Raw genomic sequence first — 24,951 nt, 5'->3', positions numbered from 1 at the left:
GGCATGGTTCCAGAGGACAGGAAGATTGCAAATGTCACTCCACTATTTAAGAAGGGGGCAAGGAAGCAAAAAGGAAATTATAGACCTGTTAGCTTGACATCGGTGGTTGGGAAGTTGTTGGAATCGATTGTCAAGGATGAGGTTACAGAGTACCTGGGACCATACGACAAGATAGGCAGAACTCAGCATGCTGTCCTTAAAGGAAAATCCTGACTGACAAACTTATTACAATTTTTTGAGGAAATTACAAGTAGGCTAGACAAGGGAGATGCAGTGGATGTTGTACAAACGTATATTTGGATTTTCACAAGGCCATTGACAAGGTGCCACACGAGGCCACTTAACAAGAAAAGAGCCCATGGAATTACAGGAAAGTTACATACTTGGATAGAGCATTGGCTGATTGGTAGGAAACAGAGAGTGGGAATAAAGGGATCCTATTCTGGTTGGCTGCCGGTTACCAGTGGTGTTCCACAGGGGTCAATAGACAATAGACAATAGGTGCAGGAGTAGGCCATTCAGCCCTTCGAGCCAGCACCGCCATTCACTGTGATCATGGCTGATCATCCACAATCAGTATCCAGTTCCTGCTTTCTCCCCACAACCTTTGATTCTGCTATCTTTAAGAGCTCTATCCATCTCTTTCTTGAAAGCATCCAGAGACTTGGCCTCCACAGCCTTCTTGGGCAGAGCATTCCACACATCCACCACTCTCTGGGTGAAAAAGTTTATCCTCAACTTGGTTCTAAATGGCCTACCCCTAATTCTTAAGCTGTGGCCTCTGGTTCTGGACTCACCCATCAGCGGGAACATGCTTCCTGCCTCCAGCATGTCCAATCCCTTAATAATCTTATATGTTTCAATAAGATCCTCTCTCAGCCTTCTAAATTCCAGAGTATACAAGCCCAGTCGTTCCAATCTTTCAACATATGACAGTCCCGCCATCCCAGGAATTAACCTTGTGAACCTACACTGCACTCCCTCAATAGCAAGAATGTCCTTCCTAAATTTGGAGACCAAAACTGCACACAGTACTCCAGGTGTGGTCTCACCAGGGCCCTGTACAGCTGCAGTAGGACCTCTTTGTTCTTATACTCAATTCCCCTTGTTATGAAGGCCAGCATGCCATTAGCTTTCTTCACTGCCTGCTGTACTTGCATGCTTGCTTTCAGTGACTGATGTACAAGAACACCTAGATCTCGTTGTGCTTCCCCTTTTCCTAACTTGACTCCATTTAGATAATAATTTGCCTTCCTGTTCTTGCCACCAAAGTGGATAACTTCACAGTTATCCACATTAAACTGCATCTGCCATGCATCTGCCCACTCACCCAACCTGTCCAAGTCATCCTGCATTCTCATTCCATCCTCCTCACATTTCACACTGCCACCCACCTTTGTGTCATCGGCAAATTTGCTAATGTTACTTTTAATTCCCTCATCTAAATCATTAGTATATATTGTAAACAGCTGCGGTCCCAGCACTGAACCCTGCGGTACCCCACTGGTCACCGCCTGCCATTCCAAAAGGGATCCGTTAATCACTACTCTTTGTTTTCTGTCAGCCAGCCAATTTTCAATCCATGTCAGTACTCTGCCCCCAATACCATGTGCCCTAATTTTGCCCACTAATCTCCTATGTGGGACTTTATCAAAGGCTTTCTGAAAGTCCAGGTACACTACATCCACTGGCTCTCTCTTGTCCATTTTCATAGTTACATCCTCAAAAAATTTCAGAAGATTAGTCAAGTATAATTTCCCCTAGGTAATCCATGCTGACTCGGGTCCATGTTGGGGCCGCTTCTTTTTACATTGTACATCAACGATTTGGTTTATGGAATGGATGGCTTTGTGGCTAAGTTTGCTGACGATATGAAGATAGGTGGAGGGGCCGGTAGTGCTGAGGAAACAGAGAGTCTGCAGAGAGACTTGGATAGATTGGAAGAATGGGCAGAGAAGTGGCAAATGAAATACAATGTTGGAAAGTGTATGGTTATGCACTTTGGCAGAAGAAATAAATGGGCAGACTACTATTTAAATGGGGAAAGAATTCAAAGTTCTGAGATGCAACGGGACTTGGGAGTCCTCGTACAGGATACCCTTAAGGTTAACTGCCAGGTTGAGTCGGTGGTGAAGAATGTTGGCATTCATTTCTAGAGGAATAGAGTATAGGAGCAGGGGTGTGATGTTGAGGCTCTATAAGGCGCTGGTGAGACCTCACTTGGAGTACAGTGGGAAGTTTTGGTCTCCTTATTTAAGAAAGGATGTGCTGACGTTGGAGAGGGTACAGAGAAGATTCACTAGAATGATTCCGGGAATGAGAGGGTTAACATATGAGGAACGTTTGTCCGCTCTTGGACTGTATTCCTTGGAGTTTAGAAGAATGAGAGGAGACCTCATAGAAACATTTTGAATGTTGAAAGGCATGGGCAGTGTGGATGTGGCAAAGTTGTTTCCCATAATGGGGGAGTCTAGTATGAGAGGGCATGACTTAAGGATTGAAGGGCGCCCATTCAGAACAGAAATGCGAAGAAATTTTTTTAGTCAGAGGGTGGTGAATCTATGGAATTTGTTGCCACGGGCAGCAGTGGAGGCCAAGTCATTGGGTGTATTTAAGGCAGAGATTGATAGGTAGCTGCATAACCAGTGCATCAAAGGTTATGGTGGGAAGGCAGGGGAGTGGGACTAAATGGGAGAATGGATCAGCTCATGATAAAATGGTGGAGCAGACTCGATGGGCTGAATGGCCAACTTCTGCTCCTTTGTCTTATGGTCTTATATAGGAGCAGAATAAGGCCATTTGGCCCATCGAGTCTACTCCACTATTCAATCACTGCCGATACTTTTTTCCCTTCCTCAACCCCATTCCTCGGCCTTCTCCCTGTAACCTTGGTCCCGTGGCCAATCAAGAACCTGTCAATCCTTGCCTTAAATACACCCAATGACCTGGCCTCCACAGCTGTATTTGGTAACAAATTCCACAAATGCATCACCCTCTGGCTAAAGAAATCTCTCCACAACCCTGTTTTTAAGGTTCTCCTGTTTGTTTATAAAGCCCTAAATGGGCTGGCCCTCTTTATATCGCAGACCTTCTAACCCCTTATTCTACTTCCAGGTCCCTCAGGTCGGCTGACTTGGGGCTCTTGGCTGTCCCGCAATCAAAACTTAAGCTCGGGGTGACTGCACCTTTGCTATTGCAGCCCCTACACTGTGGAACTGAATTCCCCTCCATCAACTCTTTTAAGTCCAGGCTCAAAACTTCCTTTTATTCACTAGCGTTTGAATCCTTCTGATGTGGCTGATTTTCAGCTTGTGCCTAGGCCCTTGTGTTGTTTCTTTTGTGCCTATAACCTTGTTGGTTATGTCTGTGTTTCTTGTATTTGTGATTTCAGCTATTTGCTCTGATCAGTACAGCTCTTTGGTCAACGTGGGTTGTTTTTAAATGTGCTATATAAATAAACTTGACTTGACTTAAATGGGCACTCCTCTATCCTGAGGCTGAACCCCCTTGTCCTCGACTCCCCTACCATGGGAAACATCCTTTCCACATCTACTCTGTCTTGGACTTTCAACATTCAAAATGTTTCAATGAAATCCCCCCTCATCCTTCTTCATTCCTGCAAGTACAGACCAAGAGCCATCAAACATCCTTTCTTTCTTTTTATATTTACACAGTTCTTTGCATTTTGCACACTGGTTCAATGCCCAATCAGTGTGTTCAACCAGTTATGATTATTATTCTATGGGTTTATTGAATATGGACACTAGAAAATGAATCTCAGTGTTGTATATGGTGAAATATGTTCTTTGATGATAAATTTACTTTAAATTTTGAAAGCCACTGCTGTAAGTAAACAAACCCCAGGATCCATCCAGTCTTCAAAGAGAGATTGCAAAGGGAGTTGGAAAGGACATATAATAAGGGTAAAGTCACAATTGTAATAGTGAACTTCAATATGCAAGGGGATTGGGAAAATCAGGTTGGTGATGGCTTGCAAGAGAGGGAATTTGTTGAATGGCTATGAGATGGCTTTTTAGAGCAGTTTGTGCTTGAGTCTACAAGGGGAAAGGCTATCTTAGATTGGGTGTTATGTAATAATCCAGATTTTATTATGGAGCTTAAGGTAAAGTAATCCTTTGGAGGCAGAGATCAAAATGCGATTGAATTCCCGCTGCAACTTGAGAAGGAGAAGCACGAGTCAGATGTGTCAGTATTGCAATGGAATAAAGGGAATTACAGAAGCATGAGAGAGGAGCTTGCTCAGGTGGATTGGAGGGGGATACTGGCACGGATGACAGCAGAGCAGAGGTGGCTGTTGTTTCTGGGAATAGTTCACAAGGCACAGGATAGATATGTCCCACAGAAGTAGCTCTGAAATGGCAGGGGTAGTCAACCGTGGCTGACAAGGGAAGTTAAGGACTGCATAAAAGCTAAGGAAAGGGCAAAAGTGAGTGGGAAGTTGGGTGATTGGAAGTTTTTAAACAATCCAACAAAAGGCAACTAAAAAAGCCGAATGAAAGATGAAGTATGAGGGCAAATTAACCAATAACATAAAGCAGGATACTAGAAGTTTCTTTCAGTTACATAAGGAGGTAAAGGAAGGTGAGAGTTGATATTGGACCACTGGGAAATGATGTTGATGAGGTAGTAATGAGCAATAAAGAAATGGTGAATGAACTTAATGAGTTCTTTGCATCAATCTTCACTGTGCAAGACTCTAACAGTGTGCCAGAGGTCCACAAGTGTCAGGGAGCAGGAAGGAAAAAATGCTCAGCAAACTCAAAGATCTTAATGTGGATAAGTCACCTGGACAAGATGGACTACATTCCAGAGTGCTGAGAGAGGTTGCTGAAGAGAAAGCAGATATGATCTTTCAAGAATCACTTTATACTGGCATGGTTGCAGAGGAACAAAAAGTTGCAAATGTCACTGCACTCTTTCAGAAGGGAGGAAGGCAAAAGAAAAGGAAATGATAGGCCAGTTAGATTAACCTCAGTTGCTGAGTAAGTATTTGAGTTTATTATTCAGAATGATGTTTCAGGGTACTTGGAAACTAATGATAAAATGAAGTCAGCATGGTTTCTGTAAAAGGAAATCTTTGCTGACAAATCTGTTAGAGTTCTTCAAGGAAGGAACAAGCACGGTAGACAAAGGAGAGTTACTTTCTGGAATTTTCAGAAAACATTTGATGAAGTGCCACATATGAGGCTGCTTAAGAAAATAAAATCCTGTGGCATTGCAGGAAAGATACTGACATAGATAAAGGAATGTGAATAAAGGGGACCCTTTCTGGTCCGCTGCCAATGACTAGTGGTATTCCTCAGGGGTCAGTATTGAGACCTCTACTTTTCACATTGTCAGTGATTTAGATAATGGAATTGATGGCTTGCAGATGATAGGTGGAGGGGTTGGTTGTGCTGAGGAAGGAATGTGATTGCAGAAGGACTTTGACAAATTGGAAGAATGGGGAAAAAGTGGCAGATGGTATACAGTGTTGGGAAATCTATGATAATGCATATTGATAAAAGGAACAAAAGTACAGACTATTATCTAAATGGGGAGAAAATTCAAACATCAGAGGTGTAAAGGGACTTAGGAGTCCTTGAACAAGACTCTCAAAGTGTAATTTATAGGTTGAGTCTGTGGTAAAAAATGCAAATTCAATGTTGTTATTCATTTCAGTGGAATACAATATAAAAACAAGGAGATAATGCTGAAGCTTTGTAAGACAATAGTCAGGCTACACTTGGAGTATTGTCAAAAGTTTTGGTCCCCATATCCTGAAAATAATGGGTTGTCATTGGAGAGTCCAGAGGAGGTATATATAGCTGCTGTGCAGGTTGACTCTGTGTTAAGAAGGCATATGGTACATTGGCCTTCATCAATCATGGGATTGAGTTCAAGAGCCGATAGGTAATGTTGCAGCTATATAGGACCTTGGACGAATACGGGGTGGGGGCGGGGTCTCATTGAAACCTACCGAATGCGGAAATGACTCGATAAGGTGAATGTGGAGAGGATGTTCACTGTCATGGGAGTGTCCAGAACGAGAGGATACAGCCTCAAAATTGAGGGGCGAGCTTTCAGAACGTAGGTACGTAGGATTTTTTTTTAAGCCAGAGAGTGGTGAATCTGTGGAATGCTCTGCCACAGACTGCCGTGGAGGCAAAGTCCGCACGTACATTTAAGGCGGCAGTTGATCGTTTCCTGATCGGTCAGGGCATCAAAGGGTACGGCGAGAAGGCAGGTGTATGGGGTAGAGTGGGATCCGGGATCAGTCAGGATGCAATGGCTGAGCAGATTTGTCTGAGGGTATTAAGGGCTTCCCCCTCCCTGACCTGCCTTGCTCTCGGTCACCCCATTCTGCTGAGCGGACAGGTTCGCCGTTCCGGCTTCGGGAACAAGGCGGAGCCAATCTCGGCGTCGCTGGCCGGCCTGTAGCCGCGGGTCTCCCTGTCACTGACTCCGTCAGGAAATCGGAAAGGGACCCATTTTGTCCAGGTGGCTCCCGTGCGGTGACAAGTCCCTGAGCCCCACTCACCCGATCAGCAACCGAGAGGTTCTTCACGCAGAACTCCCTCCCCACTCCTTGTGGGGAAGTTTGTAACGAGCGCTCAGCAGTAACGTGGAGTAAGCGACCTCAGAGCAGAACTTTCTTTGTGAGGAGCACCACAAAATCGGCGTCACGGCAGCTGCCAGAGGGAAAAGTAAAACTAATTGTACTTTTCCGCAAAAAATGGACGCAGTTAAATGGGCGGGACGAAAAGAGAGTAAAACTGTGTCGGGGATTGGAGAGGACGGTGCCAGGCCAACACCTCCCTGTCGTGATCCTCCCCCTTTTCTCTCTACCATAGCTTTCTGCCCTCCACATTGGATTCCGCTTTATCTTGCTCTGTATTTCTTTCACCAATCAACTTCCCAACTCCTTACTTCACCCTCCCCATCCCGGTTTCACCTATCACCTTGTGTTTCTCCCCTGCCCCAACTTTTAAGGCACTTCACAAAAAATGCTGGTGAATGCAGCAGGCCTTTAGGAAGAGGTAAAGTCGACGTTTTGGGCCGAGACCTTTCGTCAGGACTAACTGAAAGAAGATTTTAAGCCACTTTCTGCTTTCCTTATGCGAAGCTGCATTTTGCAGATTGCAGTCAGAATGATTCAGCAACTCAAAAACCTCTTGCTTCATCTAATTAAAGACCCTACAAATATTTGAAGGGTCTAATTGAAGACCCTATAAATACTTGTGAGCACCAACCCACCGGGGACAGGATTCCTTTGTCCTCACCTACCACTCCATCAGCGTTTGTGTTGAGCACATAATTCTCTGAAACTTCTGACATCTCCAGGGGGATCCACCAAGCTCATCTCACCCTCCCCCTTACTTTCCGCTTTCCCCAGGGATTGCACCCCATGTGCCTCCCTTGTCCATTTGTCCCTCCCCACTGACCTCCCTCCAGGTGCTTATCCTTGCAAGCAGAACAAGTGCTACACCTGCCCCTACACCACCTCCCTCACTACCATCCAGGGCCCCAAAACAGTCCTTCCAGGCAACATTTCACCTCTGACTCTGCTGGGGTCATATACTGTGTCCGGTGCTCCCAGTGTGACCCTCTGTGAGACCGTAGATTGGGAGACTGCTTCACCGAGCATCTATGCTCCCTCAGTCAGAAAAAGAAGGATCTCTCAGTAGCCACCCATTCTAATTCGACCTCCCATTCACTTTCCAATATGTCTATCCATGGCCTCCTCCACTGTCATGATGAGGTCACACTTAGATTAGAGGAACAGCACCTTATATTCTGTTTGGGTAGCCTCCAACCTGATGGCATGAACATTGATTTCCCGAACTTCTGATAATACCCCCCACCCCACCTTTCTCTGAAATTTCTGACATCTCCAGTGGGATCCCACCACCAAGCTCATCTTTCCTCCCCCCACTTGCTGCTTTCCGCAGGGATTGCACCCATTGTGCCTCCCATGTCCTTTTGTTCCTCCCCGCTGATCTCCCTCCAGGAACTCATCCTTGCAAGCAGAACAAGTGCTAAACCTGCCCCTACACCTCCTCCCTCAGTACCACTCAGGGCCCCAAACAGTCCTTCCAGGTGATGCAACACTTCACTATTGAGTCTGTTGGGGTCACCTATTGTACAGTATATGATGACATATGTATTTTAATAATAAAATTTACCTTGACAATACTTGCCTTTGCTTGCAGCCAGTTGTTTGCTGTATGACTTGAGAAATGAGACCCATTATCCAGTTGTATTACTTGGGGGTTCCCACAACAACTAATTATTTCTGTAATCCCTTCAGGGTATGGACTTGATCTGCACTCATGCAAAGAATTGCCATTGAAGGACCTGAATTATGCTCAACTATAGTTAAATTGTTGCTGGTGTGGCAGGAGTCGATCTGTTATATTTCCAAATCAGAGTGAGGCCTGATTTAATGTAGGCAGTTGGTTTCTTGAGAAAGCTCTTCTCTTGACCTGTTGCTGCAAATTTATTTGTGACTGAGTGAAATGCAACAGGTTTCCACCCCTGTACACAGGCTTTCCAGTGACTGAAGCTGCCTGCAAACCAGGTGTAGCGTTTGTCTGCTGTTCTATGTAAGAGGAGAGGGAGGGACTGGGATAGGGTACCTGATGCTCTCTGTGCAACTCTCCACAGAATAAAACAGGGGACCCATGCCAAACTTTTTCAGTTGCCTCAGGTGGAAGAAACACTGTTGTGCTTTTTTTTTTTGCCACAAAACCGGTGTGTATATTCCAGGTGAGATCATTGGTGGTGTGCATACCAAGGAAGTTGAAACTACTCACCCTCTCATCTGCAGGTCCATTGATGTTGATCAGACTGAGCTTGTCTCCATTCAGCTCTTTTGTTTTTCAGAAATTAAGGGAAAGATTGTTATCCTGGCACCACTGTGTCGGGATGTCAACCTCTCCTCTGTAGGCTGTCTCATCACTGCTCGAAATAAGGCTGATCAAAGTTCTGTCACCTGTGAATTTGATCAGCAGATTGGAGCTGTGTGTGGCAGTACAGTCGTGGGTGTAAAGGGAGTAGAGGAGGGTCTCAGGATACAATCCTGGGGGACACCTGTGTTGAGGTTCAGGGAGACAGAGGTGAGGAAGCCAATCCTTACCACCTGTTGGCAATTCAATAGGAAGTCTAGGATCCAGCTGCAGGCCGAGGTCTCTGAGCTTCCTGTCAAGTCTAGAGGGTATTATGGTGTTAAATACTGAACTGTAGTCCAGGAGCAGCATTATAACGTATGCATCCCTCTTCCCCAGATGAGTGAAGATGGTGCGTAGTGCTGTTGTTATTGCATTATCAGGAGACTGGTTCTGTCAGTAGGCATATTGTAGAGGGTCCAGTGTGGGTGGTAGCATGCTGCAGATGTAGTCTTTAACAAGCCTCTCAAAGCATTTGCTTATAATTGAGGTAAGTGTACCAGGGCATACTGCCTGAACTTGATGTGCTCCCCAACACATCATACATCTTTTTCCATAGCATAGCCTTTAAGGTTGTGCCCTTACTCTCCTCTGGATGGGGAAGCTCCAAGTTATTTAACAGAGTGGCTCCTTAGCCTGGATGTAACTACTCTTGCTTTCCATCTTGATTCTCTGGCACATGGAGGGCAACACATGAACAATATTTTGGCCACTGCTCCAAAACCATGGAAGTTGTCCATACATCCGGTACCCCAGCCTTCACCCCACCTGTGCCTCGTCCTGTGGTTTGTGAATCAGACTCCATTATGCTGACTCCTGCTGATGACATGCAATGAAAATATTTTAATATTGTTTGTTGGTCTTTTCTGATTCAGCAGCGAGAGGTATCCACAAACAGAGGAGGCACTGTACACATGTTAAAGGTGAGAGAAAATTACTTTTTTGAGTTATATTAAGAAAATACATAAATGAGGAATAATGGTTAATAAAGCAGTACAAGGGACAAAGTAATACTTACCAACCATCACTAAACCATGCTAAACAACACACTTTCAGAGGGAACCAAAATACTCTACCGCTTTCCCTCAACCATCGCCTCTCTTTCTTTCTCTCTATCTCTGTCCTTGTCTCTATCCCCAACTCTTAGTGCTAGTCATGGCCCAGCTGAGAGAAAATTCCCAATTGTTACTTTTTGTACCCTTTCAGATCCCTTCAAAAATCTATCACAACATTTTCCCTCGTGCTTTCCCAGACAAACGTGTTTTTCACCATTTTCTGCTCTCAAGGCAATGCACTGGTACGTTGCAAGGACGTGGCGGTGGAACAAACCCAAGTGCTGAACACGGGCGCGGTGGCCTAGTCAGGAGGTGTTACGGTCATAGCGAGCGTGGAATGGGTGTCCAAGAGAGTCTTTAACCAGAGTTTTGGATTTATTAGAGAATTCAGGAACGATGCTAGACTTAGAACTGATAGTCCTAAGAACCATGGAATAAGATTACTCATACACGAGTCAACCAAGGAAATAGCAGCTCCTTGTGATCACAGGATCTTTATCCTGCAGTTCTTGATGGGAAGCAGGTGTGTGTAGTTAGTGGAACCTGGGTATGATTGTAAATTAAATGAGGTGATTGAGGCCCAATTGCTGAGATAAATGGCAAGGTGAGGGATTGCCAGAACGGACCATGACAGTACAGCCCCCCCCCGCCCCCCCATCAACGGGAGCCTCCAGGCCTGTCTGGATGGTCCCAATTAAAGTGCAGGCTGAGCAAAGGGTCTAGGATGAAGGATCGGGGAACCCAGGAATGCTCTTCTGTACCGTACCCTTCCCAGTCCACCAGGTATTGGAAACCCCTGCCCCGACGGCGCACATCTAGTAGTCGTCGGCCGGTGGATGACGGATGGTTGTTCATGATACGGGCAGGTGGGGGAAGTCTCATCTGGGGCACACAAGGGGCTGACGGAAACGGGCTTTAACTGAGACACATGAAAAGTTGGGTGGATGCGCATGGATCTTGGCAGCTTTAGGCGGACCGCTGTGGGATTGATTACCCTTTCAACCTTGAATGGTCCCAGGAAGCGAGGAGCGAGTTTGCTATGTTCATTTTTGAGCGGGATGTACTTGGAGGAAAACCATACCATCTGCCTAGGTTGGTACTCCGGCGCCGGAGTCCGGTCGGCTGTCTTCTTATTTCGATCTGTTGATCTGAGTAGGGCCGTGCGTGTTTCCTCCCAAATCTTAAGGCACCGATCAATATGGTCCTGAACCGACGGTACCGCAACCTCCTCCACTTGCGCGGGGAACAACGAGGGTTGGTACCTAAGGGAGCACTCGAACGGAGACCTTCCAATGGTTGAGCTCACCAGAGAATTGTGGGCGTACTCAACCCACGGGAGGTGGTCGCTCCAGATCGACGGGTTGTTTGCCGTTACACAACGCAGCGTCGCCTTCAGGTCTTGGTTGACCCGTTCCGTCTGCCCGTTTTTGTCTGGGGGTGGAAGTCGGATAACAGGCTGACTGATGCGCCCATGGCTTGGCAGAAGGCCTTCCATACCTACTAGACGAACTGGGGACCTTGATCGGAGACGATGTCCGCGAGGATTCCGTGGAGGCGGAAGACGTGGCGGACGAGAATATCTGTGGTTCCTTGAGAGGAAGGGAGTTTAGAGAGGGCCACAAAGTGCACCGCCTTGGAGAATCTGTCTACCACGGGGAGGACAGTGATGTTTCCGCGGAAAGGGTGTAGACCGGTGACGAAGTCTAGGGCGATGTGTGACCAGGGACGACCAGCGACAGGTAGATGACGAAGTAGACCCACAGGAGATCGATGAGAAACCTTTCCCCGGGCACAGATGGAACAAACCGAGACATAAGAACGGGTGTCCCCCTCCATGGACGGCCACCAAAAGTGCTTCCCCAGGAAAGCCAGGGTCCGATCACTCCCGGGGTGGCAGGCGAATCGGGATGTGTTCCCCCATTGGAAAACCTGAGACCTGACGGAGATGGGCACGTACAGGCGATCGCCGGATCCATTGCCAGGGTCGGGGCCGTCCCGCTGGGCCTCCTTTACTTTAGACTCGATCTCCTAAGTGAGGGTGGCAACTACGCAGGAAGGTGTCAGGTTAGTCTCGGGACTGGAGGTGTCATCCTAGAAGTCATGCTGGCGGGATAGCGCGTCCGGCGTCCAGTTCTTGAATCCTGGACGGTACGTAAGGGTAAACTTGAACCGTCCAAAAAACAATGCCCAACAGTGCAGACAGGAGTTCAATCGTTTGGCGGTCTGAATATACCCCAGGTTCTTATGATCAGTCCACACCACAAACGGGTGTTCTGCCCCCTCCAACCAGTGCCTCCATTCCTCCAGTGCTCGTTTGACCGCCAGCAGTTCCCGATTCCCCACGTCGTAATTCCGCACGGCGGGGGACAGTCGGCGAGAGTCGAAGGCGCAGGGGTGAATCTTTTCGTCCGAACTTGACCTTTGGGATAGCACCGCTCCTACCCCGGAGTCAGAGGCGACCACCTCAAAGATTAATTGACCTGATGGGTCCGGATGGACCAGGGTGGGAGCAGTAGTGAAACGCCTCTTCGGGTCGGTGAATGCTGAGTCCGCTTCGGAGTCCCAGCAAAACGGTGTGGTAGGCGAGGTAAGCCGGGTAAGGGGGGCCGCCACTCCAATGTAGTCTCTGATGAATCTTCGGTAGAAGTTTGCAAACCCCGGGAATCGTTGATGTTGCTTGCGTGTCGTGGGTCCAGGCCATTCCTCCACTGCCTGGATCTTCTCGGGGTCTGCTTTTACCTGCCCGTTTTCAATGACATAGCGTAGGAAGCTGACCGAAGGAACGTGAACTCGCATTTCTCCGCCTTTGCAAATAACTGGTTTTCCCACAGTCGCTGGAGGACTTGACGGACATGCTGTACGTGTTCTTGGGGGCTGCTAGTAAATATCAGGATATCGGCAAGGTAAACAAATACGAAACGATTGATAAAGTCTCTCGGTACGTCATTGATCAGGGTTTGGAAAACGACAGGAGTATTGGTGAGGCTAAACGGCGTGACCAAATATTCAAAGTGGCCCAGAGGTGTATTGAAGGCCGTCTTCCATTCGTCCCCCTCCCTCATCCTGACTAAACGGTAGGCGTTGCGAAGGTCCAGCTTTGAGAAGATGGTGGGGTAATGAGGGGTAGAGAGTAATTGTTCTTAACTGTTATATTATTTAGGCCTCGGTAGTCGAAGCGAAGCGTCCGGACCTTCTTATCTACAAAAAAAAAAGAAACCGGCGCCTACCGGGGAGGATGAAGGCCTGATAATACCCGCCGCAAGGGACTCGCCAATGTATTTCTCCATTGCCTCTCTCTCCGGTCGGGATAGGTTAATAAGGCGACTGCTAGGTCGTGGGGCCCCGGGGAGAAGGTCGATGGCACAGTCATATGGGGGGTCCGGAGGCAGGGAAAGGGCCCGTTGTTTACTGAACACCTGTCCCAAGTCACGGTACTCTGTGGCGACGCAGGACAAGTCGAGTGGTTCCAAAACAGGCGGAGTCACGGTAGCTTCTCTGGGAGATGGGACTGACCGCAGACAGTTGGCATGGCAGGACGGGCTCCATTCGGCTAGCCCCCGGTAGACCAGTCTATATGGGGATTGTGTTGGGTCAGCCATGGATACCCTAGATCTACCGGGGCTTGAGGTGAATGAATGGGACTGAATCGTACCTCCTCCCGATGGTTGCCGGATAGGATCCAGGTCAGGGGCGGGGTACAGTGGGTCACCCGAGCCAGCAGATTTCCGACCAGGGCCCGGGCCTCCAGGGTGGGTGGTTAGCGGCTCGCGAGGTATCCCGACCTGGGTGGCTATCTCTTCGTCCAGCAGATTGCCCTCAGCACCGGAATCCACCAAAGCGGATAGGGACAGGGACTGCTGTTGGTAATTCGCGATTGCTACACGCACCTGCTTCCCATCAAACGGCAGGATAAGAACCCTGTGACCACAGCAAGAAGCCGCCAGTTCGTTGGTCGACCCTTGTGAGAGTAAACCTTGTGTCCTATTCCTGAGACCTGCTAGTTCTAAGCTTCGCATCGTCTCCTGGATATCGGCTCCCCGTTCGTGGAGGTGCTACGCCTAAACGAGTCTGCCACAGCATCTGCGTCCTGCACTTGGGTTCGTCCCCAGCCACGTTATTGCAACAGAACGAACCGGCCAACATGAACCCAGCGGACACGAATCCTCTGCAAGAAGCCCTCGCCAGCCAGGGCTCCCTATTGGGCTTGCATGATCAGCTGCTCCGGGAAGTCATGGAAAACCTCCGAAGCCTGTCAGTAGACGTAAGAAAGGTCAGTGAACAGGTCGACCGAGTATCCACCCATCTTACCCCGTCGACTCCGGGAACTGCGTCTGACCGGACCAGACAGTCTGCGGTGGCGACGCCCGAGGCGTCAACACGTCCACTAAGGGAGCCGCGCGTCCCAGAACCAGAACCCTACTCCGGAGATCTGGGGAAGTGCCGGGCTTTTCTGCTGCAATGCTCCCTGGTGTTCGAGCAGCAGCCATCCACGTATGCCACGGACAGATCTAAAACAGTTTACAGTATGGGGTTGTTACGAGGAAATGCCTTAGCGTGGGCCACCGCGATCTGGGATAATCAGCCAGAGACCTGCTCTTCCTTCCCCACCTTCATCTCAGAAATAAGGAAGATTTTTGACCATCCCGTCCGCGGTAAAGATGCCGCTAAGCGGCTGCTCACCCTCCATCAGGGCTCACGTAGTGTTGCAGAATACTCCGTGGAGTTCCGGACACTAGCGGCCGACTCGGGCTGGAATGATAAGACACTCCAGGAGGTTTTCCGGCAAGGCCTCTGTGACAAGGTAAAGGACGAGCTGGCGGCTAGGGATGACACTAACAGCCTGGATTCATTGATCTCTCTAGCCACAAGGCTGGACAACCGACTCCGAGAACGACAGAGGGAGAGAACCGGTCGTCCTTTGGCCACCCCACGGCATTCTTTACCATCTACTCCTAGCCCTAACCTCTCCCCTCCTCCCACTCGTAGAATAGCATCCGGCCCGGCCGTTTCCACCACCCCGGGAGAGGAACCAATGCAGCTGAGACGGAGCCGTCCATCTCCATGCAAGCGGCTCCGGAGATTAAGAGCCGGGGATTGTTTCTATTACAGTCAGTCTAGCCATTTGCGTGACCCCTGTTCCCTTCGGCCAAAAGGGGAGGGCTCACCAGTAGAAAGAGAGACCCTGGTGAGTCAGACCACATTCCCTTCTGTCGCCCAATCCCGGATGCAAGTCCAAGCCACTGTAAGCTACAACCAACAGTCCCTGTCCTTGTCTGCCTTGATAGACTCCGGTGCTGAGGGGAATCTGTTGGATGAAGATATAGCAACCCAGGCCGGAATTCCTCGAGAGCCGTTGACTACCTCTCTGGAAGCCCGGGCACTGGACGGAAGACTTCTGGCCCGAATCACTCACTGTACCCCACCACTGTCTTTGATTCTCTCGGGGAACCATCGGGAACAGGTACAATTTAACTTGATCTCCTCCCCTCAAGCCCCAATAGTTCTTGGGTACCCATGGTTGAGCCGCCACAACCCTTGCATTGATTGGTCTGCCGGGAGGATAGCCAGCTGGAGTCCATTTTGTCACGCCATCTGTCTGCAGTCGGCCCTTTCCCCTGTGAAACCACCTCGACCCCACCTGCAGTTGAACTCCCTGACTTGTCCAGGGTTCCAGCGGAGTACCACGACCTGGGACACGTGTTTAGTAAACAACGCGCCCTTTCCCTGCCTCCACACGGACCATACGATTGTGCTATCGACCTTCTCCCAGGAGCTCCTCTGCCCACCAGTCGGCTGTATAACTTATCCCGGCCAGAGACGGAAGCAATGGAGGGTTACATCAGTGAATCTCTCGCGGCGGACATCATCTGACCCTCATCCTCCCCGGTGGGCGCAGGGTTCACTTCGCGGGGAAGAAGGATGGTTCCCTACGTCCCTGCATCGACTACCAAGGCCTAAATCATATAACCATAAAGAACAAGTACCCAATGCCTCTGATAAGTTCTGCGTTCGAACCACTTCACGGAGCCACCATCTTCTCGAAGCTGGACCTACGAAGCGCCACCATCTGGTCCGAATAAGGGAGGGGGACGAGTGGAAGACGGCATTCAATACTCCGTTAGGCCACTTCGAGTACCTGGTCATGCCTTTTGGCCTCACCAATGCCCCTGCAGTCTTTCAAGCCTTGATTAACGATGTACTAAGAGACATTATTAACCGTTTTGTGTTTGTCTATCTGGATGACATCCTAATCTTTTCCAGCAGTCCCCAGCAACACGTTCAGGTTTACCCTTACGCATGACTCCAAGGATGACACCTCCGGTCCCGAGACTATCCTCCCACCTTCCTGCGTGGTTGCCACCCTCACTTGGGAGATCGAGGCTAAAGTAAAGGAAGCCCAGCGGGACCACCCCGACCCGGGCAATGGACTCGGCGATCACGTGTACGTGTCCGCCTCCGTCAGGTCCCAGGTTCTCCAATGGGGGCGCACATCCCGGTTCGCCTGCCACCCCGGGAGTGATCGGACCCTGGCTCTCCTGAGGAAGCGCTTTGGTGGCCGTCCATGGAGGGGGACGCCCGTTCTTACGTCTCAACTTGTTCCATCTGTGCCCGGAGAAAAGTCTCTCATCGACCACCTGCGGGGCTACTTCGTCCTCTACCTGTCCCTGGTCGCCCCTGGTCACACATCGCCTTAGACTTCGTCACCGGTCTACCCCCTTCCCGCGGAAACACCACAGTCCTCACTGTGGTAGACCGATTCTCCAAGGCGGTGCACTTTGTGGCCCTCTCTAAACCTCCTTCCTCTCAGGAAACCGCAGATCTTCTCGTCCGCCACGTCTTCCGCCTCCACGGAATCCCCGCGGACATCGTCTCCGATCGAGGTCCCCAGTTTGTCTCGCAAGTATGGAAGGCCTTCTGCCAAGCCATGGGCGCATCGGTCAGCCTGTCATCCGGCTTCCACCCCCCAGACGAACGGGCAGACGCAACGGGCAAACCAAGACCTGGAGGCGACGCTCCGTTGCGTAACGGCAAGCAACTCATCGACCTGGAGCGAGCACCTCCCGTGGGTTGAGTATGCCCACAACTCTCTGGTGAGCTCTGCCACTGGGAGGTCTCTGTTCGAGTGCTCCCTTGGGTACCAACCCCCGTTGTTTCCCGCGCAAGAAGAAGAGATTGCAGTACCGTCGGTTCAGGACCATATTAATCGGTGCCATAAGATTTAGGAGGAGACGCGCACGGTCCTCCTCAAATCAATAAATCGAAATAAGAAGACAGCCGACAGACACCGCATCCCAGCGCCGGAGTACCAACCTGGGCATATGGTGTGGCTGGCCTCCAAGGACACCCCGCTCAAGAACGAACATAGAAAACTCGCCCTTCGTTTCCTGGGACCATTCAAGGTTGAAAGGATAATCAATCCCACAGTTGTCCGCCTAAAGCTGCCTAGATCCGTGCGCATCCACCCAAACTTTCATTTGTCTCAGTTAAAACCAGTTTCCATCAGCCCGCTCTGTCCCCCTGCCGAGACTCCCCCACCTGCACGTATCATCGACAACCATGCGGCATACACCGTCCGACGACTACTAAATGTGCGCCGTCGGGGCAGAGGTCTCCAATATCTGGTGGACTGGGAAGGGTACGCTCCAGAAGAGCGTTCCTGGGTCCCCCACTCCTTCATCCTAGACCCTACCCTCATCCAGGATTTTCATTGGGACCATCCGGACTGGCCGGGAGGATCGCCTGGAGGCTCCCATTGGGGGGGGGGGGGTGGGGGTGGGTGTACTGTCATGGTCCCGTCTGTCAATCCCCCACCTTGCCATTTGCCTCAAGATTTGGGGCTCGATCACCTCATTTAGATTCCAATCATTCCCAGGTATCACTAACTACACGGACCTGCTTCCCAGCAAACGGCAGGATAAGAACCCTGTGACCACAGCAAGAAGTCGCCAGTTCATTGGTCGACTCTTGTGAGCGTAAACCTTGTTTCCTATTCCTGACAACTGTTAGTTTTAAGCTTCACATCGTCTCCTGGATATCGGCTCCCCGTTCGCGGAGGTGCTACGCCTAACGACTCTGCCGCAGCATCTGTGTCCTGCACTTGGGTTCGTCCCCAGCCACGTCCTTGCAACATGGTGAGGGATTTCAGTTTGGTTCGGTAAATGTACATTCTCAAAATGATGTATTTTATCTCAATGTGGTATTTACAAATACAGTACTATAGTTGTAAACTGATATGGATCAGTTACAAGCATACGATGGCTTGACTCTTCAGGAGTGTTGTTTTCAACAAACTGGCCTCTCAAAGTATCTGTACATCACAGGATATTCTGCAACCTTCTTGGGAATGAGTTACTCTGATCTGACAGAGCTGACGATTGTTTGTGTGATTTCGACGTATAATCTCCCCTGATACTCAGAGTAACACCCAGTTATAGTCATAGGCTGTGAGTATGTTTCTGATATTCTCATCACTACATTTCTTTTGGGATTTATTCACAGCCAACTGATGTTTTATCTTTGACTAGCAGAAATATTTTCTCCACTGCTACCCCAGTAAATCCATTCAGGATCTTAAACTCCTCTATCTGATCCTCCCTGACATCATATCGAGATAACCTGTCCAGTCTCTCCTGTAAGTTCTATCCTCTCAGTTATGGAATAATTTTCATAAACATTCCTTATACTTTCTCCTGTGGTTCTCTGTCCCAGTTTCTCCGTGTATTCAGTCGGAGCGATTTAAGCAGGAATTTTCAGCAGCTTGCATTAATTTGGCTCAAATTCCTGTTGTTGGGGCTCAGTCAATTAAGATGTGTTCTATTTATTTCAGGAGGAAGCTCTTCGGAAGAGGAGGTAGGACGTTGTCTTTACTGAAACTCTGGCAACACACACAAAGTGCTGGAGGAACTCAGCAGGCCAGTCAGCATCTATGGGAAAGAATACAGTTGATGTTTCAGGCTGAAATTCTTCAAGTGTTTCAGCCCAAAACCTTGACTGTACTCTTTTCAATAGATGCTGCCTGGCCTGCTGAGTTCCTCCAGCATTTTGTGTGTGCTCTTCAGATTTCCAGCATGTGCAGATATTTTTCTTTTTTGTTAACTGAAACACTGTATGGATTTATAAAATAGTTTAATTATCGCTGACTCTCAGTTTATAACTAGTTGTATAATATTTACAGGATTAGTGATGATGTCCGGACTGGTTGAAAAATTTTATCATCCCTATGTTTTCGACATCACGTTGGGAAAACCGTTTGATGGCATTAAGCAAGGTAAAACATTCAGATTAGTTTGTCCTTATTTGTGTAACACAAATAAGTTATAATTAGACACAAAATTTGGCTGTAATAATAGGCTGAGTGGGAAATTATATTTATTCTGGCATCAACCCCACCTGCTGGAAAGCAGCACTGTCACATGGTCAGCTGGAGTCGTCAGAACCCTGAACACACTCGCACGGGGGCAAAACACAAGCAAGTCACGGGACTGTTAGGTTATTACATCCGGATCCCATTTGCACTGGACAAATACACCAATGCATAAGTTTGAATCCTAACACAGAATCTCTGAAAGTAATATTCAATTAATGACATTAAAAGGGTATCACTGTGGTGACAGGGATTAGCAGAAAAATACACCAGTCCTTCTTGCCTGTCTGACCTGTCCATGATTGTAGACTCTGACTGACTCAGATCTGCTCCTCGCTGGACTTGCGAGCCTTACTGTTGTTATGAATATTGACATACCGACACCATTAACCTCTTTCAAGAATTCACCGCGGAAGAATCACACACAGCATTACCGGCCTGGCAAATCTCCCCCACACACATACACAGGAAGGATTGGCAGACTGTAGTCAGAGTCTCAGCACTGCATGTTGTTAGTTCCCTCAGCAACATGGAAACCAATCTCTTGAGCAACTCACACACGTCACACATTGTCAACACACGCTGGGCATGCGAAGACACACTGTAACATACAAATCCTTCAATGCGCACACTCACCTTCAGTAGGTACACACCCTCATTGATATTTTCCCAATCAACACACACACACGGACACACACACGCACACACACACAAAAACACAGTGTCACATACCCAGATGAACCATCCGAGTGGGACTCAGTCACAAATTTCCAGTTAGACATGATTTCTGCCAGCTTTATCCAGTCTGTCTGTTCTGTGCCATGAATGGCCTTTTCACCAGACGTCACATCAGCAGTTCACAGACAGGCTCCAGGGTGAGATTCCTCAGGAGGATATTCTGAAAAGGGGTTTGGCTGATGTTGAACCCACAGCCCAACTCATCCATCCGGACTGAGATGTCTTCTTGAACAAGTCCCATTTCCATGTGTTTGACCCACATCCATCCTACCATTTCCTATCCATGTACCTAAATTTATTTTTTTAAATATTTTGATATTTTAATTATTCCTGAGTCTACGGCTTCCTCCGGCAGCAAATTCCATATCTACCCATCTTCCTTACAGTGAGAAGTTTGCCTTGCAGATCTCTGATTAGTCATTCCCCACACACCTTCAGTCTATGCCCTCTGGTTTGGACTCCTCTATTCTGGGGAAAAAAGACCCTATGCCCCTCATGATTTTATATTCCTCGATAAGGGATCACCCTTCAACATCCAGCATTCCAGCTAATAGCCCCAGCTTATTCAGCCCACTTTTTAACCTAAACCCTCCAGTCCTGGGAACATCCTTCCGAAACTCCTTGTCCATAAGACCATAAAACATAGGAGCAGAAATAGGCCGTTCAGCCCATGGAGTCTTCTTCGAAATTCCAACATGGCTGATCCCAGGTCCCACTCAACCCCATACATCTGCCTTCTCGCCCTATCCATTGATGCCCTGACTGATCAAGAAGTGACCAACCTGTGCCTTAAATATCCCCGCAGACTTGGCCTCCACTGCAGTATGCGGCAGAACATTCCACAAATTCACTACGCTCTGGCTAAAATAATTCCTCCTTACCTCTGTTTTAAAAGGTCCCCCTTCAATTTTGAGGCTGTGTCCTCTAGTTCTGGACACCCTCAGCACAAGAAGCAATCTCTCCGCACCCGTCTTATCTAGTCCTTTCAACATTTGGTACGTTCCAGTGAGGTCCCTCTCTATTCTTCTGAATCCCAGTGAATACAGGCCCAAAGTTGCCAAAAGCTCCTCCAATGTTAACCCTTTCATTCCCGGAATCATCCTTGTGAAACTCTTCTGGACTCTCTCCAATGACAACGCATCCTTTTTGAGATATGGGGCCCGAAACTGTTGACGATACTCCAAGTGCGGCCTGAATAGTGTCTTTTAAAATCTCAGCATTATCTCCTTACCTTTATATTCTAGTCCCTGTCCAGTGCAATGACATGCTTGCCTTAGTTGTGGAACCCGAAATGCAAACGGTACTCTCAAGTGTGGTCTGCAATCGATGTCAATTGCCGTGCTGAAGGTCATGTGGACAACGTCTACCGCTCTGTGTGGTCAATCCTCTCTGTAGCCTCTTCAAAGAACACAAATTTATAAGACGAGCTTTCCCATGCACAGCACTGTTCCAACTGTCCCGAAATCGGTCTTTTGCCATTTGAAATGCTATTTGATCCCGTCTCTCAGAAACTTTCCCACCACTGATGTTAGACTCTGCAGCCTGGAGCTCCCTGGTATGACCTTCTTAACTGAAGGCTCAAACTGACCGCTGAGCCTAATGTCAGCGGTGGGGAGATTAATGGATGGGTTTCTGAGAGACAGGGTCAACGTTCATTTGGAAAGGCAAGGGCTTACTAGGGATAGGCAAGTTGGCATTCATGTCTCATGAATTTGAGTTTCTTAAAATGACAAATAAGATGGTGGAAATGCAGTAGACATTGCATGGACTTTAGTGAGGTATTTGACAAGATACTTCATGTAAGGTTATTCCAGAGAGTTAGATCACATGGGATATAGTATGATTTGACAAATTGGATACAAATTGGTCGGGAAAACTCTGCTCTTTATTGTGGAGGAAAATCCATTGGAAGATTCCGGTTATCCATCCGCTGTAGTCCACGGGGACTCTCTCGTTCTCTACTTCTCCCCCTAGTCTCTGTCAACCTGGATGTGAAAACGGCGAATGTGTGACTCGAGCTTTCTGAGAATCCGAAGAGTATGAGATGTACCGGGATCCAGAGGGATCTCCTTGACACCGGGAAGAGGTTCATATACTGGCTTTGTGTGCTGGGATCGGAAGAATTCACATCGGGGACACATTACTGGGAGGTGGATGTGGTAAGGAATCGAAGCTGGAGTCTGGGAGTCGCCGCAGAGTCTCTGGAGAGGGTGGGACTGGTCAAACTGAGTCCGGAGAACAGATTCTGCATCATCGGGCCAGTTGATGACGTAATCAAGGTTCTCACCTCCCCTGAATCCCGTCTCCCTGCCGGTTGCATGCCCAGAAGGGTGGGTGTTTATCTCAGTAACGATTGTTTTATTCTACAACGCGGAGATCAAGTCCCATCTCCACACCTTGACTGGGATTAAGCTCATGGGGAAACTTTATCCTTTATTAGCGACTGGATATGAAAACCAGATACTGAGAATTGCTCCAGGTTTGAAATCAGGTCGATCCCGGGGCCAGCGTCAGGATTAAGTCAATGTGAATATAAATGTGCGGAGAGTGAAATAAACGTGATATGAGAATTATCGATCCATTAATTTTAATGCGTTAGCAGCATCCATCGACGGAACAGTAAAAACTGAGGATTCAGCAGTAGCCATGGGCGGCGGTTCCGGAGCTCCCCGCTTCTCCCGGGTCTTCAACTCCACCTTTACTATAACTGGGACAGGTAGTGTTGGTGCTGACTGGAAGAGGGAAGTCAAAGTGAATCTTTGTAAGGTGGAGCTTGTAGTGGTGTAACACACTCCCAGCATGTCAGGTAACATTTATGGAGGGAAGTCGACAGGTGACGTTTCAAATCAAATCAAGTTTAATTATCAATCAAACCATATACAGGTATAGCTGAATGAGATAGAATTCCTCTGGAGACAAAGTGCAAAGCATTCAAATTAGCAAGTAACATAATTCAAAATATGGAGCAAAGAAGCATATTCACTCAAAAGAAAAAAAAACGATATATGACCATAAGATATAGAAGCAGAATGAAGCCATTTGGCCCATCAAGAATTCTCCTCCATTCAGTCATGGCTGATCATTTCTTTGCTTATTCAGCCCCAGTCCCCAGCATTCTCCCCATAACCTTTGATGCCATGTCCAATCAACAACCGAGCACTCTCTGCCTTAAATACCCCCAGCGACCTGGCCCCTACAGTTGTCTGTGGTAACAAATTCCACAAATTCAGCATCTTCTGGATAAAGAAAATTCTCCACATCTCTGTTTTAAATGGACAACCCTCTATCCAGAGTCTGTGCCCTTTTGTCCTGGAGTCTAGCCTCTCCCCCATGGGAAACATCCTTTCCACATCTACTCTATATAGGCCTTTCAGCATTATGAAGGTTTCAATGAGATCTACCCTCATCCTTATAAACTTAAGCGAGTACAGACCCAGAGCCATCAAACATTCCTCATTTGGTAACATTTTCATTGCCGGAATCATCCTTGTGAATCCCCTCTGAACCCTTTACAATGCCAGCAAATCTTTTCTTAGAAGAGGAGCATAAAATACCACAATACTCAAGGTGAGGCCTCCCCAGTGCCTTATAAAGCCTCAGCACCACATCCCTGCTCTGGTAATCTCAACCACTTGAAACGAATGCTGACATTGCATTTGCCTTCCGACTCAACCTGCAAGTTAATCGTTCTGCACAAGGACTCCCAATTCCCTTTTCATCTCTGAATTTTGGAGTTACTTCCCATTTAGAAAATTGTCTGTAGATTTATTTCTACTACCGAAGTGCATGACCATGCATTTTCCAACATTATATTTCATTTGCCATTTTGTTGCCCATTCTCCGAATCTCTGTGACCTTCTGCAGACCACCTGTTTCCTCAACAACAATCTTCATATCATCTGCAAACTTGGCAACAAAGCCATCTATTCCATCATCTGGCACTCTCGAACTTCCAGCATACGGCAAGTGTCCTCCAGATTGAAAACTGATACAAAATACATATTCAGTACATCCGTCATTTCCTTGTCCCACATTACTACCTCGCCAGCATCATTTACCAGCGGTCCAATGCCTATTCTCGCCTCTCCCTTACACTTTATTTATCTGAAGAAACTTTTTGAAATACTCTTTCATATGACTATTTAACCCAGAGGTCCCCAACCTCCGGGCCGTGGACCGAAACCGGACCGCAAAGCATGCAAGGGTGCAGCGGGAGCCGGAAAGCACCCAGCACATCTTTAAGAAAAAAGCCGACAATCGCCTCTGATCTGGGCCGACATTTACGTACCGGGCGGCACCTAATTAATTAGCTTGTTTATTTCAGCATTTTTCTTAAAGATGTGTTGGGTGCGTTCCGGCTTCCGCTGCACCCTTCATGCTTCACGTTCCGGTATCGGTCCACGGCCCGGAGGTTGGAGACCACTGATCTAGTTTACCTTTGTATTCCAGCTTTTCCTTCTTTATGACTATTTTAGTTGATTCCAGTGTTCTTTAAAAGCTTCTAAATTCTCAAACTTCCCACAAAATTTTGCACTAATGTATGCCATCCTTCTGGCTTTTGTGTTGACTTTGACTTCTCTTGCCAGCCTCCTTCTCAAAGTTAAAGGTGAATTCGATTATATTATGATCACTGGTCCCTAAGATTTCCTTTACCTTAAGCTCCCTAATCAATTCCAGTTCATCACACATCCTCTAATGCAGAATAGGTCATTCTCTAGTGGGCTCAACCACAAGCTGCTCTGAAAGCCATTTCGCAGGTATTCCAGAAATTCTCCGATGGACTCCAGCATCAACCTGACTTTCTTAATTACGTGTATAGTGAAATCCCCTATGACTATTGTGACAT

General features: G+C 48.0%; 1 protein-coding gene and 1 long non-coding RNA gene across 3 annotated transcripts in view; one reads left to right on the top strand and one right to left on the bottom strand.

Annotated features, from left to right (window-relative positions):
• Positions 1–6,853, bottom strand: part of LOC134346583 (butyrophilin subfamily 1 member A1-like) — a 61,314-nt gene extending 54,461 nt beyond the window's left edge. Inside the window, exon 1 of one of the 2 annotated variants that reach the window (XM_063048015.1) lies at positions 6,542–6,853. The gene's annotated coding sequence lies outside the window, so the exon portion shown is untranslated. The remainder of the gene's footprint in view (positions 1–6,541) is intronic. The other variant, XM_063048016.1, reaches the window with a different exon arrangement.
• On the top strand, positions 5,993–24,218 carry LOC134346584 (uncharacterized). Its single transcript, XR_010017958.1, has 5 exons — positions 5,993–6,094; positions 9,824–9,871; positions 18,831–18,853; positions 19,179–19,271; positions 22,080–24,218. It is a non-coding gene; the product is annotated as an uncharacterized LOC134346584 (long non-coding RNA).
• Positions 24,219–24,951: the final 733 nt, after the last annotated feature.

Source organism: Mobula hypostoma, chromosome 5 (assembly GCF_963921235.1).
Source record: "Mobula hypostoma chromosome 5, sMobHyp1.1, whole genome shotgun sequence".
Classification (NCBI taxonomy): domain Eukaryota; kingdom Metazoa; phylum Chordata; class Chondrichthyes; order Myliobatiformes; family Myliobatidae; genus Mobula; species Mobula hypostoma.
Note: the sequence above shows the minus strand (reverse complement) of the source record. Positions and strands in the feature narration are given on the sequence as shown.